The sequence below is a fragment of the Micropterus salmoides genome, unplaced genomic scaffold, assembly GCF_014851395.1.
Source record: "Micropterus salmoides isolate LMB-PRFRI ecotype aquatic unplaced genomic scaffold, ASM1485139v1 Ms_hic_scaffold_1342, whole genome shotgun sequence".
NCBI classification, from domain to species: domain Eukaryota; kingdom Metazoa; phylum Chordata; class Actinopteri; order Centrarchiformes; family Centrarchidae; genus Micropterus; species Micropterus salmoides.
In genome coordinates this window covers 1-25,141 of record NW_024040422.1, presented here as the reverse complement: position 1 = coordinate 25,141, position 25,141 = coordinate 1, and the positions used below count along the sequence as shown (strand labels likewise).

General features: G+C 39.1%; 1 pseudogene; it reads right to left on the bottom strand.

Annotated features, from left to right (window-relative positions):
- Nucleotides 1-7,573: 7,573 nt before the first annotated feature.
- On the bottom strand, nt 7,574-22,056 carry LOC119901500 (annotated as a pseudogene).
- Between the last annotated feature and the right edge of the window lie 3,085 nt (nt 22,057-25,141).

Sequence of the window (25,141 nt, the reverse complement as noted above, 5' to 3'; positions counted from 1 at the left end):
CTCCATTTTTTATTGTGTCCGCTCTTTGTTATTATTATTGTTCTATATGTCTGGTTTTGCATTGCTTTGTATGCAATTTTTATTGCTGCCACTCAGCTCTCTTACAAAAGGGGTTTCCAACCTCAGTAGGTCTTGTGGTTAAATGAATTCAGGAGGGATAAATAATTGTGGTCAGTGCTAGGTAAATAAAACACTTTAATTATCTAATATCATGTTAGGCCTTGTGGTGGTAGGCAAATAGTGGCTTGTGGGCCAAATCAGGCACTGCAACAGAAATATTTGGCCCCCAGTAAAAGGGGAAGTTATCCCTTTTACACTTTGCATCAAAGCTTTTACACAATTCTTCATAAATCAACTGTAGGTAATAATGTAAATACAAAGCTCATGAAAATCCAATCTGCCATCTAATGATAGTTCACTATTTTCATCTTGAACACAAATAGATGGCAGTCTAACTTAAATGGGGTACAGATTAAAAGACAAAACAGCAACAACAGAACTTTAATTCAGCCATAGATGAATATGTGCGTATATGAGTAATGTTTTACCAAATTAATGAATTTAGCGGTGAAGAAGGTATCTATGGGTTAAGAAGAACTTCCAATAAGTGGCTTGATTTGTGGTTTTACAAGAGGTGCCACAGAGCCCTTCAGAAAGGCCCTTCAGTAAGGACAACTGAGGCTCTTCGAGCTATTCTTGTATTCATTCATGTGAAAATCGACATCAACACATGCTTCTTTATCTCTGTTAGTCTTCACCTACTAGATTTACCACATATTTGCATTTTAAGACATTTCTTAAACTCTTGCTAGACTGAAGATTTATAAGAAGTCAAAAAATAATGGACTGTAAAGAGACATGTCCACATGAAAAATAATAATGTTTCTTTGTTGTGCATTTTTGGGCCTTCGGGAAGTTTTGTTTTGTGTCTTAACTACAAGTATTTGCAATTTGTCTCTGAGTTATTCTGTATCCCAATTTTATGATAACATTAATTCAAATTGTGCCTATTGTAAAATCTGCATCAATGTGAATGAAAATACAGTAGATGTCTGTTCACACTTGATATCTTCTTAAAGTGTTTCTTCAGGCATTTCTCTTATTTTTGATTCACTAGCAAGGACCACAATCAACAGGTATGATTAAATGATTTATTGATTAATGAACAGAAGATGTATGAAGCTTGCAGTAGCTGAACAGACATTAGAAAGCGTTGTGGGGAAGCTACGATAGGGAAATCCGGTGTAGCACCCGGGCACGACGGACCCCCAAAAAGCTTCCAGTTATTTGAGAGAACATTGGGTGATCTGGGATCTGGAGATCTTAGTGTAGTGGTGGTACACTTTGTAAGACCGGTGCGCATGATCGGTATCTGATGCTCGGGAATGACGCCGCAGTAGCCTGAATGTTAGCTCAGATCCTGGAGGAGTGACCGAAGTAATGATGCAGTAAAGATGCAGTGAAATGAAACCGAAGAGAGCGAGCGTGGAAGTGACGGCTAAGGTTCAAGTCAAGTGAGGGATGCTGTAACTGGTGCAGATGGTGTGGATGCAGACCGGACAGAGAGTCTGCTGTAAGAGGAAAGCTGCCGGGGTCTTGAAATGTCTCTTGACGTTGAATGCCTCTAAGAAGTTGGGCTATATATATATATATATATATACATATTATGGCATGCCGTTTAGGAAATAATATATATATTTATGGTTTGTCTGTCTGAATATATGGAATGAAAGTCTGAATATATGGAATGAAAGTCTGAATATATGGAATGAAAGTCTGAATATATGGAATGAAAGTCTGAATATATGGAATGGAAGTCTGAATATATGGAATGAACCTTGAATATATGGAATGAAAGTCTGAATATATGGAATGAACCTTGAATATATGGAATGAAAGTCTGAATATATGGAATGAAAGTCTGAATATATGGAATGAAAGTCTGAATATATGGAATGAAAGTCTGAATATATGGAATGAAAGTCTGAATATATGGAATGAAAGTCTGAATATATGGAATGAAAGTCTGAATATATGGAATGGAAGTCTGAATATATGGAATGAAAGTCTGAATATATGGAATGGAAGTCTGAATATATGGAATGAACCTTGAATATATGGAATGAACCTTGAATATATGGAATGAAAGTCTGAATATATGGAATGAAAGTCTGAATATATGGAATGACAGTCTGAATATATGGAATGAAAGTCTGAATATATGGAATGAAAGTCTGAATATATGGAATGGAAGTCTGAATATATGGAATGAAAGTCTGAATATATGGAATGAAAGTCTGAATATATGGAATGAAAGTCTGAATATCATTTGCCATAATATGTATATATATATATATATGCGTTTGGAAGTTTCGAAAAGAAGCCAGTGCTTCCGCTAAGATGGACTTCAGTGGAGTGTGTTTTATTGCCACTGTGGGCATGTTGGTGAAATGAGAAGTGGTGATGAGATTGAATGACGGGGAGGTCGTGTTGTGCTTGTTGTGACGGTGGCTGAGTTCTTCGAAGCAAGCCTGTAACCCGAGAGAGGGTTATGCTGGTAGTAGAGTTTCGGGGACCATTTTCCTGCAATTAGTCTTCTTTGTATAACTGCAGAATAGGGTGTCAGGGTTGTTTCGAAATGATTAGCTCAAAACTAGTTTTGCTCGAAAGCTAGGAAAAGACTGTTAGCTTGAAAGACTTTAGAAGAAACAAACGACTATAGCTCAAACCAAATTAGCTAGAAGATGACTGCTTGGAATGACTTAGTTGGAAAATGGCTACGCTAGGAAATGACTGTTGGCTCAAGATGATTGTTAGCTCGACACAACTATGGCATGAAATGACTATGGCTCGAAATGACTGTTTGCTCGAAGCAACTTAACACGTTGATGGCTGTTTGCTTGAAATGACGTGGTTAGATAACGACATAGCTAGGTAGCGACTCTTTACTTGAAACGACTTGGCTTAAAAATGACTGTTTACTCAAGACTGACTTAGCTAGCTCGAATTAAGCCCGAAACGGCTCTTAGTTAGCTCGAACTAAGTGCAAAACGGCTGTTCGCTCGCTCAAACTAAGCGCGAAACGGCTGTTAGCTCGAAGTTAGTTTGAAATGGCTTGTAGCTCGAAATTACCTTGAAACGACTATTAGTTAGCTCGAAACGGCTGTTAGCTTGAAGTTAGCTTGAAATGGCTGAGCTTGTAATGATTAAGAACTCGAAACAACTGTACTTGAGCGGTTAGCTTGTATGCTGCTAGCGTCAGTTATAACAGAACTGGAGATTACTATTGAAAGATAAGCGAAGAATGGCAAGAAGTTCCTGTCCTTTGAAATGGTTTCCGTCAATGACTTTTCGGATGGTTCTCTGTAATGGACCATTTTGTGCGGTCAGGTTAGTGGTTGATGGGAGCAGACGGTGGGCATCCCGGTGCCTAATGTCCCTACTGAAGTCGGCTGCTGAGGTTGTTCGAGGTGTACGACTGTGGGCGCTAGCATCTTGGTGCTGGGGCCCTCTATGGAACTGGCTGCTGTAGCTGCTGGAAGTTGACGGAACTGGATGCATGGCACGCTGACATGATAGCTTGAAAAGTTTTAACCGTTTTCTGAAGAGTGGCTATAGTTCGTGAAGACTGTGTGACCCGGGACCTCGCTGGCGCGTGGAAACGCTGTGATCAGTTGTTCGATGAGAGGCAGGGGATTCTTCGGGTGCAATGTTTCTGATTGTTGAGGAAAGTGGACCGTGGAAGGCGGATGGTGTTAAGGCTGGACTCACCCGCTCCCTGGCCGACTTTAGGATTGTAGAAAGTGGTGCCTCAAGCGTTTAGACGGAGGAGAGAATTCAGGTTCTGGTGCTGGGTCTGCTGACGTGAACATTGAAGATGTCCGTCTGAATAATTCAGCGTCCGATGGGGATAGTGATGTGCCGACACTTCTCAAAGAGGTAAGTGGATGGAAGTAGCTTGTAATAATTCGCGTTACTGGATGTTAGCGTAGCGTGCTCGACACAGTGTTGCTTGGTCTCGGTTTGTCTGCGGAATGCGAGAGCCATGCAGGATACGAGGGCGAAGGGGAAACTTAGGACGTGTGGGTATTTATGGAAATGCTGGCGATGACGTGCTTGATGTGTGGTCCCGCTCCTGAAACTCTGCTAAACAGCAACAGTTGGAGTCCAGTAACAGTTAAGTTCAAACCCAACTTCTGGTCTGAGTTGAAGCCTTCTGTGGTGCTTCAGTGTCACATGATGTATTTGATTTGTCAGTTTCTCTTGGCTGGTTTAGATCACATATTCCAACTCATTTCACTTCAGTATCTCAGCTGCCAGACATATTATCATGCTGAAATCTGCCATGCCTCTCCTGTTGCATTTGATGTGAAGCACGCTGGGCTCCTCCAGGTGACTGTCTGACACTCCCTCCAACAACATCCGCCCTGTCGCTCTCAGCACTTTCACACTTCTCCCTTCCTCACAACAACTCCTTGTTCTGGCAATATCCTCTCTTCGTTGTGGGGAAATTAATCACTTAAAGGAGGGTAGCAACTCTCGGCATAATAATGTAGCAATGTTTGTGTTTAATTTATTTTGAAATATCATATGTCTTAGATCTAATTCTGTATTTTTTCATTTTAACAAAAAATAAATTAAAAATAATGCTTTATTTTGCTTACATCATATGTGTTATAAACTTGCTCTAGCTCATTTAATTTAAATCAAATACATCTAACTTTTGAAGTTAGCATTGTAGTGTGTAGAAAAGTTGTAAAATGTGAAAACAATTAATAATTTAAAATGGCACAGCTAAACCAAAAAACCTGCTGGACAAGCCAAGCTTTTAGACTCCAGTAGTGCAGAGCAGACGTAATCAATTTGACTTATTATGTATCAACTTGACCTGTTTTCATTGTTGAAAATAGGAAGAGGAATGTTTTTTTGTTTTCTTGGATGCCTTTTTGTTTTTTTAATATCTACCTCTGTAGTACTTTTCTGTGATTTTTAGACTTGTCACTAACAAGAAGCACTCACTGTCACAGTCATCTTTTAATGTGGCAAAAAAAAAATTGCATATTACGTTCAATGGTGAGGTGAATGATCATTGTAATGAACTGAATGCTTTAATTTGAGTAGAAATTCATCCATTCATCCATCCAACGTCAACCACTTATCCAGCGTACAGGACGTGGGGGGCTGGAGCCAATCCCAGCTGACATCGGCGAAAGGTGGGGTACACCCTGGACAGGTTGCCGATCCATTGCAGGGCTGAGTAGAAATTAAAACATTTAAATGAAGGTCCTTATTGTGGCTTGTTAATTCTGCTTTTTACAATAATCTCACATGGCAGGAGTGGCTAAACCTATAGGGTTGCTCATGTAGGTACTTGAGCTATGTTAATCTACTTAACATTAGCTCCAGTTAACTGAAAAACTACACCTTTATATCATGCAACTTCTGTTCTGCTCTCCCTCTTTTGTCCTTTCAGATTTTTGCTGTTTCTGGGATTACCTAAAATAGCAACAAAACTTCCTCTATTTAGAAAGTTGGAGAAAACACAAACTCAGTGAGTAGTGCTACTTTGCAAGTTCCACAAAATGGAACTCTGCATAAGAATGGTTTTAGGTCCTAATTATACAAACAAGAGGGAGCCAAGTCTAATTCTGTCTGAGAAAAGCTGCAGCATTGCTTGTTATATGTGTAGCACATGTAAGCTTTATGCATTACTAAAGATGCATAAATATATGGGGTGAGTTAGCAGAAGCCTTCCATGATTCATGGCCATTTTGAACGGAATGTTTAAAGGGAACTGAGAGTGGCAGGGTTTACTTTTACAATCTACTCTACTCTTATACTTGATCTATTTGCAATGATTTGTTTCGTGACCTTCATAACTCAAATGAAAGAGAAGTATTTTTTTCTGTTGTTGCTATGGCTACCTTCACTGAGATTGCCTTTATTTAAGAGCACTAGCAGATGTCATACAATTAGGATGAGTGCTGACGCATGCAGGGTCATCCACTCCAGGTCCACACAAGTCTTTGCTCTTCTTCAACACCCTCTAAAACAATTCTTGTTTGATGGATTTGTGATTCTGCAGCACCACTCGGGGTAAACTGCACAGCTCTCTTAAAGGGGAAAAAGCTATAAAGCTACAACACATTGATGGCTGACATCAGTTGATGATTCCTTTTCTGTCAGTTTGCTTGAAATAAAATGTGCAGTTACTCTTACTCTGGCAAAGTGTCATGATTTAGATGGAGACCAGATGGATGCAAATAATTTGCCAAAGTATCAAATGAATAAATGTTATTTTTTTCTGTCACATCACATACAATTTGCATGTGCACATTTGATTTTAAAGTGCATGTGCCAATGAGACAGATGCAGCAAACTTTCAAGCTTTTGATCACACAAGTAAGTCAATGTGGAGAGAACTAATAAAAATGTAAACACAACATGATTATGCAGCTTGGTTATACAGCATCATCAGGATTGTCAAGAGCCGTAAGTATAACAAATCAAGAGTCTGTTCCTCAGCCATCAAGGTGAAATTGCTTCTCACCTTATCGTGACTAGTCATTAAAGGAGGCCTTTGGGCGTGATGTGAGCATTTACCCATCACAGCTGTTTCCTGCTGTATAGTAAGACCTACTCTGCCAGGGTCTTCCATGTCAATGACTCTGATTGAGTAAATAGACTAATGAACAGAACAACACCAACAAAATCCCTGGTTGATTCATCATGTGTGGGGGAGGAACAAAGTTAAAGATAGGAGGTCAGAAAGATAGTGAGAAACATACAAAAAGGGAAGGAGGGGGGCGGAGCAGATTGAGGTCACTTCACCTTGAAAGGAAAACCTCCATAAACACACACACCCTTTCATGCAATTTATAGCTCTGCCGTTACTGACCTGTCTCCCTGATTATTTTATTTTGTGGTGCTGTCAGCTGGGTCTTTTGCCTCTGTGCCATACACACTTTGATACACGTGACTGTGGCTCCGAGCAAGACATGCACAGACGGAGACCTCGGGCTCCAGCACAATGGGAGTCAGTGGCAAAATAATGAATTCTGTCACTTAATTACCCAAAAGCTGCATCAAGGCAAATTCACAGTGATAATGTATATTTTAAAAATAAGTTAGGCTACACTTTTGAGAGGAGTGAAATGAGGAAAAGGATAAAAATAAAGTGTGAAGAGAAGGGATGCTTTTTTGACATATTGTGTTTGAATTAGTGTGGTTTGTCTTTGTCATCATTTCCGTGATTTTTTACAGGCAAACTGTGAGTAATACACTAAAAAGATGTATAACTTGAAGTCATTAATTTTTTCAGTATATAGTAATACTACATAGTAGCATTTAGTATAATGGAATTAAACTACATAAAATGCTAAAGAATATTTTCACTTACAGTATGTCAACAATGTTGTACCGGAAAGTATGTGACAATTTATTACATTACACTAGAAAATCTAACCATTTTCTAGTCTGTGGCATTATATGGACCATAAATCATTAAAGCCACCTACCAGATGTAAATACATTTGAACTTTCCAGTTAAAGCACATACACATTTACCAAGAGAAGCCCAAATTTAATAAAATAAAACAGAAAACAGTCTTCTAAATACACATTCATCTCAACTGTCCATCATATGTGTGCCAAAACATTTTGAGAAATTGATGGCCAAAACACACACACACACACACACACACACACACACACACACACACAAAACATAGTCTGTAACCTGCCCTAAGAGAGCTGGTTACATTCAGTCCGTATGTTCTAGTACAGGATTGGTAGCTAGGCTAACTTACTACTGCATGATTCTGTCTTTGTATTTTGTAGCCTAGAGCCTCTGGGGCTAGGAAGTTAGCTTTAATGAAGAGAGAACATGTGGCATTCATCCACCAATGGGCCAATCCTTATTACAAACACAGTTCATGAGTTGAGAACGTCCATAAATATTTTCATGTTCACACGTTCCTAAAGAATGAATGTATGTTTAGATGATAATCCATACAGTGTGATCTGAATTTCAACCTGTTACATGATTAACTTAGTAATTCCAGCAACTGTGAAACCTCTTACTGAAAAACAGCTAGCAATAGTTTTTCAAATCTGGAATATAATTTTGTAGAAATGACCTTGGAAAAGCACTGCCCTTCACCCTATACCACCAGCATATTGAATGAATATGCTAATTATGTTATTTGTATACCAACTTTCAAATTTCTTGGTCATGTTTATTATTTGGGAAAAGGCACTCACTACATTTAATGTGATCAAATAAATAAATTGTGCACAACAAATAGTCGTTCAACTTGTCACAGGTAATGGTCATGAAAAGATGAATGTTATTCAAATCAGGTTACAGGTTCCAGTGTGTGTGTAATTCAGCTTTAGAAATGCATGCAGTGCACGCTATGGATACATGGTAGGCATTGGGTAGTATTGCGAGTGCCTGTTTATAAAATGCAAACAAAGTTGAATGGTGATGAATGGTCATCTGACAAAAATTTCATTGAGTAAACCTTTAGGAACTACAGTAAAACACATTTCAGTGTGGATATGATTGAAGCCAGAATGTTCTACTGAGTTTCAGAAAAGAAATGCAAAAAAAGAGATTATGTTCATATTTTACAATACAATGGAAAACTCAACTCAAGTGCTCGGCCGATTTAAAAAGGAGTAAACAGGTGCAAACATGCTTGGTGAGTACAAAATCAAGAGCATCACATTCATTAATTAAAAAGTAATTTAAGTAGTCTCAAGACCTCTGTAATAAAGTGAATGTCATATACGAAAAAGAGTGTTTTTAACTTTGCTGACAATCTCATGGCCAAAGGTGATTAAATCAGTGTCTGTCAGGTGAATTCCAGCTCTGTGTTGATCCAAGAAGAAGAATTAGTGGCTTTTTTTCACCATAAATATGAATGAAAGACACATTTCATTTTATTTAAACAAAAAGAAACATTATTACAGTTGTAATTTCAAGCTTTCAAGTTAGTTTATATCAGTTAACTGCTGTGGTTGTGTTTTAATAACCATGCACAATCAATGTGAGTAGTTTGTTTTTATGAGCTTTTAGCATGTTGTAGTTTATGCCCTAGGGTTACATCTTCCAAGCCACATACCTTGTAGGAATAATTGTCAGCTAGGTAAATGCTCGTATTGTCTATTGATCCAGCAGAAACACAACTTCCCGCCCATTCATTGAACGTAGTAGTCCTTTTGTAGCAGCCTGGCTGAGCTAAACATAGCCACCGCAGTATGAGATGACAAAGTGGAGATCAATAATGTTTCTGAAGATGGATGACATGAAGCTAGCTCTTGGGATGTCCTGCCCACATTATTTAAAAATAAGATTCAGCATTAACACACAGCCATTGCCCAAGTGTCGCATTGTCAGGGCTGAAAGACAATGAGGCTGGAATGACAGATTCTGTAGAAATGAAAGTTCTTAAGTAGCCCACTCTACAGCAACATCAGATATGAGGTATTTTAACTACAGCCTCTTCTGTCACTTCAATTCATTCATTTTTGGCAACACATTTTCTTCCAATGGCTATGGCACAATGACTGAATTTCCTGGGAGCGGTTCCAATCTAAGCATAGGAAACAGAAAGGCACATTTCTTGACATCTCAAAGGACCATGCACTGTTTTTCGGTGTCTCTGTCTCTGTATCTTTCACTCTGTTTCGCTCTCTGTCTTTGTAGTGCTCTTCCATTCTATACCTAGTCGCTCTCTCTATCTTTGGCCTGTACTGGTGTGAACCCATTCAACTTAGTGCGCTCCTTTGCGTACTGTGACAGGTTTGTCAGACTAGTGTTTCCCTCTTTTCTTTCTCCGATCTCGTCATCTGGCTCTCCATCGCCTTCTTCTTCCGTCCTCTCCTCGCCCAGCATGGCACTGCCATTGTTTATGCCTACACTTGACCGTCGCACATCTTCAGTAATGTTCCTCCGCAGCTCGCGGTTCTTGTTGCGTCTGGCCAGCTTGGTGAGGGATCCAAAGCGCAGGTTGAAGAGATTCTCCTCTGAGGAAGACGCTGTCTGCGGCGTTTGCTCACTCCCCTGATGGTCGTACGGCTCACAGGCCCCCTTCAGCCTCAGGTTGTTGAGCTTGGTGTCGATGCTCTCCTGCGAGGAAGTCTTGAAACGGCCAGCATCCAGGCTGGTGAACAAGGCTCGCTTCTCTGGAGACAACATGTCCAGGGAGTGAGCCCGCTGCTCGAGGCCAAGCTGACGGCGCTCCATGCTGCGGATGGTGGCGGCCCGCTGGAGCTTATCATGGATCTCGACGCTCAGGCGCCGGCGTGTTTCACGGAACTCTGCTCGTACATTTGCCTTCCATTCAGCTGCATGAGCTTTAAACTCCCCAACCTGTGATGACAGTGCAGCAAGGATCAGATAGTTATTACAAGAGTATGTGGTACAATCTGCAAGACATTGTCACTGTGTTAAACTATTGTTTCTTAAATGCCCGATAAAATAATGTCTCAATCAGCTTCTCAGTATGAGTGATCAGGTTCTAAATGATAATGTCTTCTGCCAAAGCTGGAACAGTTTTGTTATTTCACATGAGAGATTTCCGTTTTTCTTACTAGTGTGAAGTGATGGCTCTGATGGTAGAAACTATTGATAACGACTATCAAATCCTAAAACTGATAAGCCCTGTATTGAACCCCTATACATCTTTTTCCATTCTAGAGGATCAATAGCAGCCTGTTACAGAACCTTTGATGAGCCCTAAGCAGCAATTAACAGGCAAAATTAGAGAGAAGGGGCAGAGGACGCAGCAGTGGAGTGACCTTTTATTTTCTACATATCCAAAGCAATACTGAACAGTGTAATTGAATGAACCCTACCTCTTCTTTGGTCTTTTTAGACAGAACTCGGAGCCAGTCTCCAATCATGCTGAGGACGGCCGCAAAGTATGCCAAACCCACCAAGATCCAGAACCACACCAGAGGCTTGTACCACTTCATATAGTCGATCCTACGGTTTCCACCTGGTGGGGAAGGAAAAACACAAGTACGCTCAAAAATGAGTCATGATAATTTGACAAAATAGTCATTTCCATCATGGAAGAACAACCATCCCTCTACCTGCCACATAGTCTCCTATCCCCACTGTGGTGAGAGTGATCACAACAAAGTAGATGGCCTCCAGTGTAGTCCATCCCTCGATGTGTTTAAAGATGACAGCAGGGATGGTGACAAAAACAATGCAGCCAGCCAGGATGAACAGGATGGTGGACGTCACTCTGATCTTAGTCTGGCTGATCTGTTTGTGTTTTTGCTGAGAAAACCAAATATTAGATGTTACTAATACAAGCAATTAAAAAAGATCAATAGAGTGAACAAAGGTTCAAAGGCACTGATACATGAGACCTGAGAATGGCTAAATATCCCATTATAAAAATGGCAAATGTGAATAAAAAAGAACTAAAACTACATTGTTGTCATTCACATACAACATCACTAAGACCTACAAAGCACTACAAGAGATAGATGAAAGAATAAGCAATACAATGTGATACTTGCAACTCACCCTGAATATCCTCTCAACTCTCAAGATGCTTTTCACAAAGATGGTCCCCAGCTGGTCCCCGATCCCCGCCAACAAGAAGCCAAAGAGAGGGATGCCAAATATGGCATAAAGGATGCAAAAGATTTTCCCGCCCTCTGTGCTTGGAGCTATGTTTCCATAACCTGTCAAAACAAGGAAAACATAAGGAAGATGAGAGAAGAAGAAAAAAAAAAGAGTGTAAGCAAGTGAAGAAACATGCCGTTAAAGAAGATAAAACGAGGAATGCAAAGAGAGGCCGTGAAGAAGAGGTGAGGAGGAGGCAAAGGAGTATTGCGAGTACGATTAGAAGCAAAAGAAGCAAATCAAGACTTTCTTATACAACATAATCAATTGAAGCGCTTATGTAATGTGTCTTAGTTCCCTTAGCAGGGGTCTGCAGTAAATAAGCTCCCAGACAACAATTAGGTTCCACTTAATGGAATTGCAATAAATGTACCCCTACAGTGACAGAGACTGACAGAGATAGACAGAGATGTCAGCGAGACAGGGGACAAAGCATACAGTTATTTTAAAGTTGTGACTAGATTACATAACAAGCATCCCGTCAGTATCATGTTTACTTCTACTTCTTCCGTTGTCATGGTGTTTTTCTGATTTTCTGTCTCACATCAAGGACAGTTTTATCTTGAATTGTTTGCACATAAATTTATTATATATATACTAATATATCTAAACTTATAGTTCTTGTATCCTACTTCTGATATTTAAAAATAATAAATCTGGAGAGTGAAGCAAATGAAGCCACTGAAAGACACCGTTCTGCAACATGTTAGGAAATGCCAACATTAATTAAAAACATGTTTGTCTTGTAAAATCGAGAACGCCTTTTAAGGGTTAAAAAGCATTTATAGACACCTTGACATAAAGTAAAACCACATCACCTATGCAGTGGCAGTGCCTGTTTTGTCAGCATCCTCAATAATGTCGTTCACAGGTTGTTAAATCTTACAGTGCTTTGGCTTTGCATCATTTAGCACAAGCTCATGAGGGCAAAGGGATTTGTACCTCACCTGAGGGCAGCAATAAGAGTAAACGATTTGCAGAGCTTTACAGCAGTTTGTAATGAGAAAACACCTTTAATAAATTGAAAGGACAAAGCCCATCTTAAGCACTAATGCATTTTGATAAATTAAGGCTGTTAGTCTTGAATTTATAAGCTCATGTAGTTACTTGGTGAAGCATTTTGCTCATCACCAAATGTTGACAAGACCACCATTTTTATGTAGAGATCAAAATTCTTCTTTTCTTTGTTACCAGGCCCCAAAGTTTTCAAAATTATTTAAATAAATAAGCAATTGTTAAAAAGATAAATACATTAATATTATTATTATTATTATAAATATGTATCTGAAATAACAATTTGTGAAAATAAATTAATAGATGTTTTTTTCATGAAAACGTGACATGAAATTAAACTTTTATTGCGGAAAAAATGCCATTGATTTTTAAAGAAAAGTGTCTATGATGAAATAAAAATAATATCCAATTTAAACTCTGTTATTATGAAAATAAGAATGATTATTTATAAGTGGGTATTTGTTTGGGGGAAAATTGTTTTGTGGGTGATAATTTAGGAAACCATCTATTTTTCATCTTTACATCACATTGGAATGAATCCTCCTCTCCTCACTGACTAACAGAAGTAGTCCGCATCCGTGGGGTCTGCAGCTGTCCGTGTCTGCTCCCGAGTTTATTTGAGGCTTAGAGTGACAGGGCAGTAGTAGACTTGAAATGCTATTTATGATTGACTGATGATTAACAAAACAAAGCATTTTCAGTTAATTCATTACAGCTAGACTGAAGCTTTTCCTTTTCATTCAGTCATACCTCTGTGATAATACCTTGTAAATTCTGTTGCGTCTGTTTATGTAGAGGAAGAATTTTTACATTTAATGTAAAGTTTTCCATAAGGTTTGTTGGAGATCATTTTTCTTTATGTGATTTGGTGCTTTAACCTATACCAATAAAACAGAAGACTAGAGGCACAACCAATTCTAATCCAATACACATATTCACAGCTGTTGTTCTGATGTTAGCTATATTATAAAGAGAGTATTGCTGTCTGGAGCTGGTGTGCTGGCTCTTGGACCGTCTTACCGTCTTGTCCTCTCTGCATATTAGCTTTACAGCTGCAACTGTTGTGACAGTGTTCTAGCCCACAACTAAGCTAAAGTTCTATATATATAACCTATATCATGGTATTTGTCATGGTATTGGATTTCTCCAGAATCACATACCCCTCCTTTAATTTTTCTTCAGAGATTGTCATAATTCATTCTGGGAATGTGTAAAAGTACAAACCAAAGTTGAAGGTAATGGGGGAAAAGTGTGTTAAAATATAATACATCAGCATATAAAACTTTTTCAATGGCAGTTGTATTGACTGTCAACAAAAGCAGATTTAACTTTAACGAGTACTAAAGAGTGAATTATTTAAAACTTTACCTATGGTAGTGATGACAGTTCCAGCAAAGAAGAAAGCACTGCCCAGGTCCCAGTAACTGGAATTGTAGGATGTGTCTCCAATAGGACTCACTCCTGCACTCACAGCATCTATGGCATGCTGGAAAGAGTGAAAATGCTTACATTATAATGATTATGATTCTCAGTAACAGAGGAGTTCAGGGTCATGTGCATACCAGCTCAGCTGATGGCAACACAACACACGCGTGTCTCTTATGATTTCCCTATATAATGTCCTGATGGCTGGAAAAGAGTGATCACGTTAACCCATCTCCTGCCAACATTCATGTGTGACCCCTGGTTGTGTAACACTCGTGAGGTAATTGAGGATAGTAATTGATCTGAACCTGGAAGGTCACACTACCTGATAAAGAGGAAAGAAGGAATGTCCTGAAAATGGGAGAGGGAGGGAGAAGTGAATTCATTCTAGAGCCATCTTATGAAGCTATAATAACACAAGAAGTAGAGCTAAGTGGACGGAGTTACAATTAATTCAGTCAATTCAATAATACTGTATCTATTCCCAACATTTCTGGCTTGTGACCCCATAAAATTAAGCGGTGTCTACTTGCAAATCCTCGTCACTAGATGCACACATTTGCTGCTTGTGACCAATTCAAGCAAAGTGTAATTTTCCTTGCTTTATTTGAGTAATAAAGATGTGAAATTATACAGTAACTCACAAAAGAAAAAGCACACATTTAAGAGAAGTAGGGGAAAAAATAAGCATAACGTAAGTAAATTTTGACAGAAAGTAATACAAGCAATACAAGGGCACTGTTTTATTATGCGCATAAGAAAACATAATGTCACTACATGAAAACACAAACATCTAACATGAGATCTTTTCACATTATTCAGTGTGGAACTGTTTCTTCACTCAGCATTTTTACCCAATTTGCATGTTTTCACTGTTCCCACAAAGACTTTCACTTGCAGCAGAGTCACCTTTATCTCTCTTTTCTTCAGTGTCAACCTTTTCCTTTAGTCCCTCAGCTCTTCTTTATCCTCAGCTTGAAAAACATTAAGAAGCCACAATGCTCTGCATTTACTGCATCATTATTCTTATTGATTTCCTTCTGTTTTCCATTATGTAGCCACGAGAAGTTAATCTAGTTCTTTCTAAATTCTCTGTTTATGGGCATTTTATTTATCCGTGGAAATTTACAGTACGAATTTTGCATCTGGGCTCAAATAAACATTGATTCTGCTGACAAGAAAAGTCATTGTGAGGGATGCCTTTGGTAAGAAATAGCTCCACTGCATTTACCAACATTCCTGGTGGGATGTAACATACAGCTTCTTCATTCAGAGCAACCCCCAATCTATCCATGCAAGCTGTTAGTGAGATGCATGTGGATATAATAAAATATGTATCAACTCTCATGACATACATTTCAAAGCAGACAGAGTGGAGGACCACTCCTTCTACACACATAGCTGCACATGCCCGCTCATAATCTTGCATGTGATTACCTCAGCTCCATCAGTGCAGTGCCCTTAATGAGACAGATTTTTGTGTCTAAAATTAGCTAATTACATTAATGCTATTTCATAGGTTTGGGCAGAAACGGCAAAATCAAAATTTTATAATAAACCCCAAATAATCTAATTTTGGCGTCAAGGGAGAGCTATTAATAGCATCACAATGTATCTGAATACTTTATGATAAGGTCTATTTTTGTCTCACACACACAGGCACAGCCAAGTCCACGCTACATTAGAGATGTGGAAAATCTTCCTTCTCCACATGCACATTTGAGGCGCTTTGAGGATATTGACTTTGATTTGTGTTGCAGAGTGTTAATTAGGACGACAAATGGTGTTTTTGTTTCGCACATGCTCTCCTCCAGTTTGACTGCACAGAAGAATCAACATGCAGAATTATTGCACACACACACAGAAACTTAATGGGCTCTTCGCTAATGCGCATTTTCATTTTCTACACTGCAGGGTCATTAGAGAGCAAGCTAACTCACTGCAGATCTTTATCCTCTCAGTGTGGCCTTTCTACTCCACAGCATGTGACGGCAGTGATCCAGCCAGCGGGGTGCATTAGGTTCTTCTTCACCCACCCTCACTGTGAGCTGGTGCCAAGCACTCTCCTCTGCAGCACTTGCACCATCACTAATATCCAGAGCTTTAATCCGACCACCTTGAAGCATTAAAGCTGCACAAATAACTGCCAAACAGGAAGACTCTGCTCCATCACAGATGAGGCAGATTTGCAGAGCTGTTCGTGTAGTGAGCACATATTCTTTCCATGAGTCTTAAGATAATATTGAGCACTGATAATGTACTACGATCCCTTATTTAAGTGAAAGTAGAATTACCTCAGTGGAAAAATACTCCATTACAAGTACTTTAAGAGCTCTATGTTGCATTCCACCACTGCATATACTGTTCAGTATCACTTGTTGAGACATTTGAACACACAAGGGTTTGTTGATATTTATAGCATTTTCATTAGTTGCTGCACGTTAGGTAGACACCTAAGAGCCTATTAGTCACTGTAGAATTTTCAAAAAAGGAGCCCAACTTTGTTAATAGTTCTCACAAACAACTGTAAATCCATGTGATCTTTAAAAATCCATCATGTTATTCATGCTATAAAAACCATGACAACGGTGGTTGCGTATCCTGACGTAGTTTTACTGCAGGTAGTTAAGTGTTTATGAAAGTTTTTGCAGATAAGTGACTCATCAATAAACAAGGCTTGACTGGTGTCAATAATAGCGCGGCTTCACATCGTGCCACAGAGTGAGTCATACCAACGGCGCTAGGAAGGCCAATTAGGTCTGCTGTCTTTGTGGGCGCACAGTGGGTAGGTGGACTGCACAGATACTGAAGCAGACATGAGGAGGTTAATAGAAGTGTATGGACACACACAAACATTAAACCAACACACGCTATGGTGCAAACCTTTACAAGTGCTGAAACACACACACAAATGCTGTATATCTACACCCACATGCTTCCTGAGGTTGCCATTTTTCTGTCATCTCCTAAGCCAAACAGTTTGACAACAGTGAGTCACCACTGCTGTGTCGCCACAGAGGATCTTTGTCTGAGTGACAGGCTTGACACAGCACGAACAGACCATTAACGGAACCTGTTAGAAGACCAGACAGACACTTCGATGGAGTACTTGTGAAGCAGCCTGAAGGCCTTTTCGTGAGACGGCAGGAAAATAATTGTGTTATATGTCAGTGTGGGCTCCACACATGGCATGATATTCGTTATTTCTGCAATGCTTAGAGTTTAAGTATCATCATAACTTAGTAGTGTGATAAATCAATCTTATTTCTCCTGAGAAATAGTTTGATATTTTGATTAAAACACTCATTCATTGTTAGCTAAGAAGGTTGATACCACTCTCACACCTGCACAGTAAATATGCAGCTACAGTCAGCAGCCAGTTAGCTTAGCTTAGCATAAAGACTGGAAACAGAAGGAAACTGGATCTGTCAAAGCTAAAAAATCCACCTACCAGCATTTCTAAAGCTCATGATGAAAAAGTTATATCTCATTTGTTTGATCTTTACATAAAAAGAAAAATTAATACGACAAGCTGTGGTTTAATTATTAATTAGTTCATTCCTCCCGGGCCAAAAAATTTACTCGCAGATAAACAACAACTTATAATTTTTACATGTTGTTTATTGTGTGAATGAAACAAACAAGATATATGTATAATATATGTTAATTTGTGAGTTTTAGATGTGCAAGTTGGTGGATTTCGTGATTTTTGGACTGTTTCCACTTGTTTCAAGTCTTTGTGCAAAGCTAAGCTAAGCAGCTGCTGGTGGTAGTTTTATATTAAGTGTATAGACGTGAGAGTGGAATATGAGTGAAGTGAATATGTCAACATATCAAACTATTCTTTTAATACATTAAATGTTACAGATTGCAAATGAGTTCTGGGAAATTTCAGACAGGCAAATACGCCTTAACTTTTCAGTTCTTGGTGAGACACATTGTCATACATTATCTCATGAATCTGATCATTTGTCCGAGAGACAGTCTTGTGCTGCTTTGCTAGTACTTCTGGCCTGTGCAATAAATAATAGATTCCCTCCAGACCCCAAGGACACCATGCTAGATGTTTTTATTTCCACACTTCTCCTTAAGAAATACTGTCATTGATTTTTTTTACAAACTAATGATAGCGCTTTTGTGGCTCAAAGGTTGAGCACTGCAAGGAAGAAGAAGGAAAATGGATGCTTCTCTGAGAAAGAATAGAAGAACAGAGATGGGTGTGGAGAAGGAGAGAGCGACAGATAGGCAGTCCAATATTCACTGGAGCAGTGTTGAAGAAGTTGACATCAAATGGAGCCATTCTAGCGGAAAGTGGAGCACACCAAATGCCGTGTGGTTGGTTCTCTCTTTGGGGTTATCTCAAGCTTAATAGAATCCAAGGAACTCACTAATAGGAATCTTGTTTTATTGTCCTCAGACTACATGAGAAAAACATGGAAAGCAAATTATTGCAAAAAGGGTCTTTTTGCTTTTTGCAGTGCTCTTCTGCTAGATCTGTTGTATTTCCATATGCTTTATGCACAATGCTGCTAATTAGGTACTCTGTTGCTAAAACGGAAAATAAAACAACCCATACTGACAGATTGTCCCTCTTTTTCTTGGTGAAATCTTCTGCAAAGGAGGGCTTGATTGATTTTTAGTCCCACTCTTTTCTATCACCACACTCCCTCACGAATCAAACTTTCCACTCATCCTACTGCATTGCTGACACGTCTCAAATCATTTTCCAATCCCGCTTCCAGTTTTACATGTCAGCTTGATGTAGTGACCTTAAGCGTTGGCCCATAATTCTGGACGTGATATCAGAGAGCAGTGTGCCCTGTGTTATAAAGCAGCTGACACCGTAAAAAGACATAATAAATTGCACGGTTAAGTTGTGATGTGATGGGATTTTTTATTTCACAATCTGCTTGTTATCTGGTCCAATTCACACAGGTAGTGGTAAAGAAGTGGTGCAGAAAAAGCATGCTTCAGGTCAGCATGAACCAACGTCTGTGTCACAGTATAAGAGTTGTAAGTCATGTTTTTAACAACAGGCTGTTTATATCCAGGATCATGTTGGACTTTGATGGAGTGTCATGTAGATTATTAAGTATCAGAGGGTCACTCGGTTCCTGAAATCTTCCTGGATCATTCAACCCCTCAGGTTTTACTACATTTCCTGATAAATAGAAGATATAGAAGATGGTTTTGACAGAAAACTTTGCTTCAGATGTTTCTTAAAGTAAAGGCAACCGTTCTACTGTAGTCGTGAGCTAGTTTCTCTATTTAAAACATTACTTTAATTCATTTAGCTGACACTTTTATCCAAAGCGCCTTACATTTGCTATACATGTCAGAGTTTGCATGTCTTTGGAGCGACTAGGTCTTGCTCAGAGACACAATGATGGATGGGTCACAGTGGGGGATTGAACCTGGGTTTCTCACACCAAAGGCAGGCATCTTATCCATTGCGCCATCACCACCCCGTGTGGGTATTGTTAAAGCCTCGCTCTGGAATTTCAATACACCTATTATTGAGGCTATAAGGCATTCAACAACTTAGTTTAAAGCTATTTCTCAAAACAACCAGCTATGCTATTGTAATACCATTGTTTACATATGAACCACAAAATAATATAGTGCTGCAATTACAATTCGCAATTATTCACTCTAAGCAACTGTGGATACAGCATAAAGATCACAGTGACTGATTTTTCTATGAAGATAAACATCTTAGGACAAAGTGTTATTTGGCCTTTTCTACAAGATTACTTTAATGTACTGTTATGTAACATAAACCTGCATGTATTCTACAATGTGTTTGCCAACAGATGTGAAGTGTCACTTTTGAGAACTATGGGTAACTCTGTGGTGACCCTGAAGGTATATTGTGCCTCCTGCTAAAGAATGGATCTGCCTCTAAATCTGCTCCTGACATTTACCCATCAACCGTCAACAGCCAGGGGGCAAATAGTAGGGGGTGTCTTCTGATGGTGCTTTAGTCATTATATGATCAATTTATTGGCTAATCAACAGAATCGTTAGAATCCTAATAACATTGTTATTAAAAATGTTGATAAATAAGCATTATTACTGCAATGGCAACACTATTTTAGTGAAAAATGTTCAATGTAACATTTAAAATTTGTAAAATCCCAATTGTGTGCCTTTGATTTAGAGTGTGGGTGAATCTAACCTACCCAAATTAAGGTGTTGAGTGCACCGTAATAGAGAAGTAGAATCCAGAATACAAACTTAGAAAGAGAATGTAGTAGAGTTGACTGGACTGAAGCTGACAACAACAAAATCTAAAATCATTATTTAGCTCTAGCGTGTATCTGCAGCAACAGCAACTAAACTGCTCCAAGTAAGCGTTCACGTTGGGAAAAGTAAATGTGACAAAATGGTCTCAACAGTCCACTTACAAGTCTATTGAACTGGCACAGGCGTCGTCATCATATTAAGTATAGGTCCACTTATTGTCACGTGGCTGACATTACACACCTCAGCCATGTGATGAACCCTGAGCAGTTCCATTTACTAATGAAGACTCTTAGCTGGTAAGGGGACCTTTACACCTGCAATAACTGATTTGTTTTGGCTACTTGGGAGCAGCGGAAAGACGCTGCGAACATATCATTGGCACAGCAGATAAGGATCAGTGCTGTCATTTCATCACTGGGAGTCTAGTTCTGTCCAATATTCATACACTTTAACTCAAATTTTTGTTCTATACAAACTCCTGGGGGAAATATTTGGTTATTTAGCTGCTCCATTATGTTCACCTGTGTATGTCTACTGTTCGGTTCTGAGTAGTGTACAGTGGGATTATTAAAGCTGTTTCACTAAAAACAGCTGCGTGTTTCACCGAATAATGACTTTATTAGAGCAGTGACAGTGAACCCAAACAGTAAAGTCATGGGCCGGACAGTCAAACACTATAAAGCTCTGTAAAGCAGAGGAAAGCTGGGGATTCAGGTGATAATTCCCTGAAGTTTAATCACTATTAGCGACCCTTTTTCACATTGTTTTCACATTATCATTTCATACATTGTTATTATAAAAGGATCAATAATAGCCACTTTAAGTTGAGTTTGTCATAAATACAATCATGTTGAAATGAAACTGAAATCAGAACTGTTCTAAATGAGTTCACTAAAAAGTCACACTTTAACTCACTATTTAAGTATATTGTGATTTATTAAAACAAACAAGACAAATGTTGTCATGTATATGTTGTTTTATGTGGACTTGAGCGATGACTCTGTTGATGGACAGAGGCTTTGCTGAAGGACAATCTGGACATAAAAGGAAGCTTTTCAAGATCATGTGACAAGCTAATGAAACCTAAATTAATTACCCCTAACCCCTAATTACCCCTGAAAGTAATCATTTATTTTTTCTTATCTCACTACCCTCTTACAAATTGATCTGTTGGAAATGAATAGATTCGCCAAATACCATTTACTATTCCAAAGTCTTAGCAGCTGGAAGGAGAAAACCATGGAAATGTGGATATCATGTCTCACTTTATCTAAAAACTCCAAAAACTCCACTTTCAGACACTCACCTTGATGAGTGCCTCCAGCTCATCAGGAGTAACACAGGGTGTCTCGCCAGGAATGAAGCCTTCTCCAGAGTGATACTGGTCTTCTGGTTGCTCTCAAACGGCTGCTCCAGTGCATTGAATGCCAGGCCTCCACAAACCAGGTAGAGAACGACCACGATGAACACTGCCAGCACCGTCTTCCACTTCATCACTGAGTGGAGTGCGGCAGCCATGCCGTCACAGCTGGCATCCATGCTGGCCACTACGCTGGCTGAGCGGGAGGAGATGGACAGGCGTGGCAGCGGACTGTGACCACTGGCCTTAGGGTCACAGCTCATGGGGTTCTGCATGGTGGCCACACTGGCCTGGACTAGACTGGACTTCACCATGCCAGGCTGGACCTTTTTGGGAGGGACCAAGTTGGTCTGCACCGCCACTAGGAAAAGAGAGGTGAGGAAACAAGATTAATTTATGTTTAGTTTACCCTTGTGTTGGAGGTTACCAATCCTGAAACAGCAATTCTATCTTCTAAAAGTGATTCGGATGATTTCAGGCAAATACAAATTCACAGACTGTTGTAACAGTTGGCTCAAGGCCGTGAATCTGTTACAGAGTGATATTGAAAAATGTGAGTTTAAGTGACTTGGAAATGATCAGGACATTTTGGTGCCAGATCCATATGTTTTTCCTTTGTACTGGTCTGTGTTAACCAGTCTGTTGCATTAATAAGAAAATAAATTATTGTATTTTTTCCCACCTTAATCTTTCATGTGCTTACAGTATATGTCTAAAACAGCTAAAAGAGACACAAGTTTACAAACAATTTTTGATTCCAAAGGACTTGAGTCAAAAAAAGAATGAAGCAACTTCTCAATATTCTGAGAAATCGTCAGGTACAGATGTATCAAAAATTATAATATACCTCTGTACATAAGGCAGTAAATTGTACTTTTTCTTAATATAATAAAGTAAATAATTTTAAAGGGAGTGATTTACAGTAATCAGAAATCACTGTACAGGTTTGGTCTGAGCGCAAGAAAGACATGCATTTGTTTTGCACTCCGAACACATAAACAAGATCATCACAGCCATCGAAACTCTATAGCCTCCTGTATGAAGCATTAAAAAGTGATTTCATTCCATTACACTGAGCTAATACTGTAAAGGGCACTTCCCAAAGCCGACACTCAAAGCTATCAGCAAAAATGCCTGTTATCCAGCCTACAGCTGTGTCAAAGCCGGGCTGCAGCAGGACATACTGAGAATTTGTTCTTGGTTCTACTCATGAAAGCCATTAGTCCTGTGAAATGGAGACTCAGAAGTCCACAGCTACTGCTTTAATTACTTATGCACAAAACCTCATCATTAAATAACTGTTATGAATGAAAAATCTGAAGAATCATTCTGAATTAGGGGTTACAATTAATATGACTGTCTGAAGATTGCATGTATGTATATACACAATAAGGCAGAATAAAAAAATACAAAACATTGGGAAATATTTAAAACACACACCAAACCCTTACAGTATAGCTAGGTCAAGGTGAAAATTGAGTTACCCGCTTTGCTGAGAAACACGATAAAATCTTTCTAATAGACTGTAAGAGAGGCATACGTGCCATTTTCAGTCAATGGCTTCTGGATGGGTTATATAATAACACGTGTGCTGCAGTAGGTCAACCAAGTGGCAAGCTGCACCTTGGAGGCAGCCAAATTCAGATTCCTTTAATGTATATAAAGCGTCGTATATGAGCTATTCAGAGCTCAGGCCTTCACCCGTGACGCCCCCTCCTCTTTCATCATGGTGTGCCTCATGGCCATGGGAGGAGCCTGTTGTCTACAATGATGCATCTCTGTAGGAGAAATTGATTTTTTGAGGGAGGCACTCTTTTCTTTAATGGGATAGTATCACTTACAGGATAGGTAAAATGTATGCACTCACACACACACCCTATACTGATGAGTCAAGGACGTCCAGGAATTGTCTCATTCTCTGATCAAGGAGCTGTTAATCTTGTTAGTTAATCCCTGTGTCATGTTATCAATAACAACAAGTGACATCACAAGCTTGGGAAGGTGCAAAACTGCCACTTTCAATTCACAGTATATGCCTTTAAGGGTTGGCTGGCTATATTTAGAACATGAGATGAATTAGAAAATTAAGAGGTGAAGCAGCAGAAACACTGTGACCCTACATGATTATCTCCTGTTGGTGCTGTCATTTTGATGGATGCAGTTGAACATCTTCTGGTAAATGAATTGCAATTGGCCCAAGTCCATGACTAGTCTTAGTAAGACAATAATTGCTTTGCATCTCATCTTGTGAGTGAGTGTGACTGCTCTATGCAGCAGGGCAGAGGCAGCTATATATACACTGAAGGGCAGTCCAGAAAGTTGTATCTCATTGACTTTAGTGCATCTAAGTGATTAAAGAAACTACAACACTCATAAGTTTATCTATATACACACCATCCAAAGACATGTAGGGTTAATTGGTGACTCTAAATTGCCCTCAGGCGTGAATGTGAGTGTGTATGGTTGTTTGTCTCTGTCAGCCCTGTGATAAACTGGCATAAACTGTCTCCAACCCCCCACGACTCCGTACGGATAAGCGGTTATGGATGGATAGATGGATGGATGGATATATATGTGCAAAACCAAGACTGTGATGAACAACAATTTGGTTTGCGTTTTAAATTTCTGAGGCTTTGGCATTAATCTAAAATATTTTTCAAACAACTGAATATGCTTCATATTGATTTTTGCTAATTAAATAAGCCTGAGTGGAAAGCGTTTTTATCTGATGCTACCTGATACTCTCTCTCTCTCTCTCTCTCTCTCTCTCTCTCAGGCCTCACTCTCTGTCTCCAGCATGTTTGGCCAAAGCAGAGGAAATGTTCAACAGGATTCTGGTCTATAAAGAAGATGATCCTCAATTCATCCAAAAGAATGGGAAAAGTATGTGAATATGATGAGAATTTTGATGATGGCAATGAAGCATTGCATCAACCATTTACCACTGTTTAATGGATCACAGTTGTGGTGGGATTCTTGGATATGTGTCATTTACACTGGGGACACTGGGGACATGTCCCCACTACTTTTTAAAATGGCTGATTTTGTCCCCATCACTTTTTGAATGGATTTGTTAAAATGTTAATGAAAAATAGCTTGCAACAAGATATGTTAAATAAACAATAAGAAAACATGCAATGCAATTTAAATCTAGAAGAAACACATGTGCATTGTCCAAGAAAGTAACTTAAGCAACAACAAAAAGCTACTGATTACTGCATTATATTCCATTATATTTTTAGATTTTGATTCACCTGCCCCTGAATTTTGTGTTTCCCTTCATATAAAGACAGCATCTATCACCATAAATTGGTGCTGAAAATGTATCCAGAATGCAGTAAATTAAGAGTTTAAGGCTCAAAATCTTCCGGAGGGAGGACCCGCAGACCCCCAACTCATATATTTCAGCATCAAATATTTCTTCAAATAGTATTAAAATATCTTCT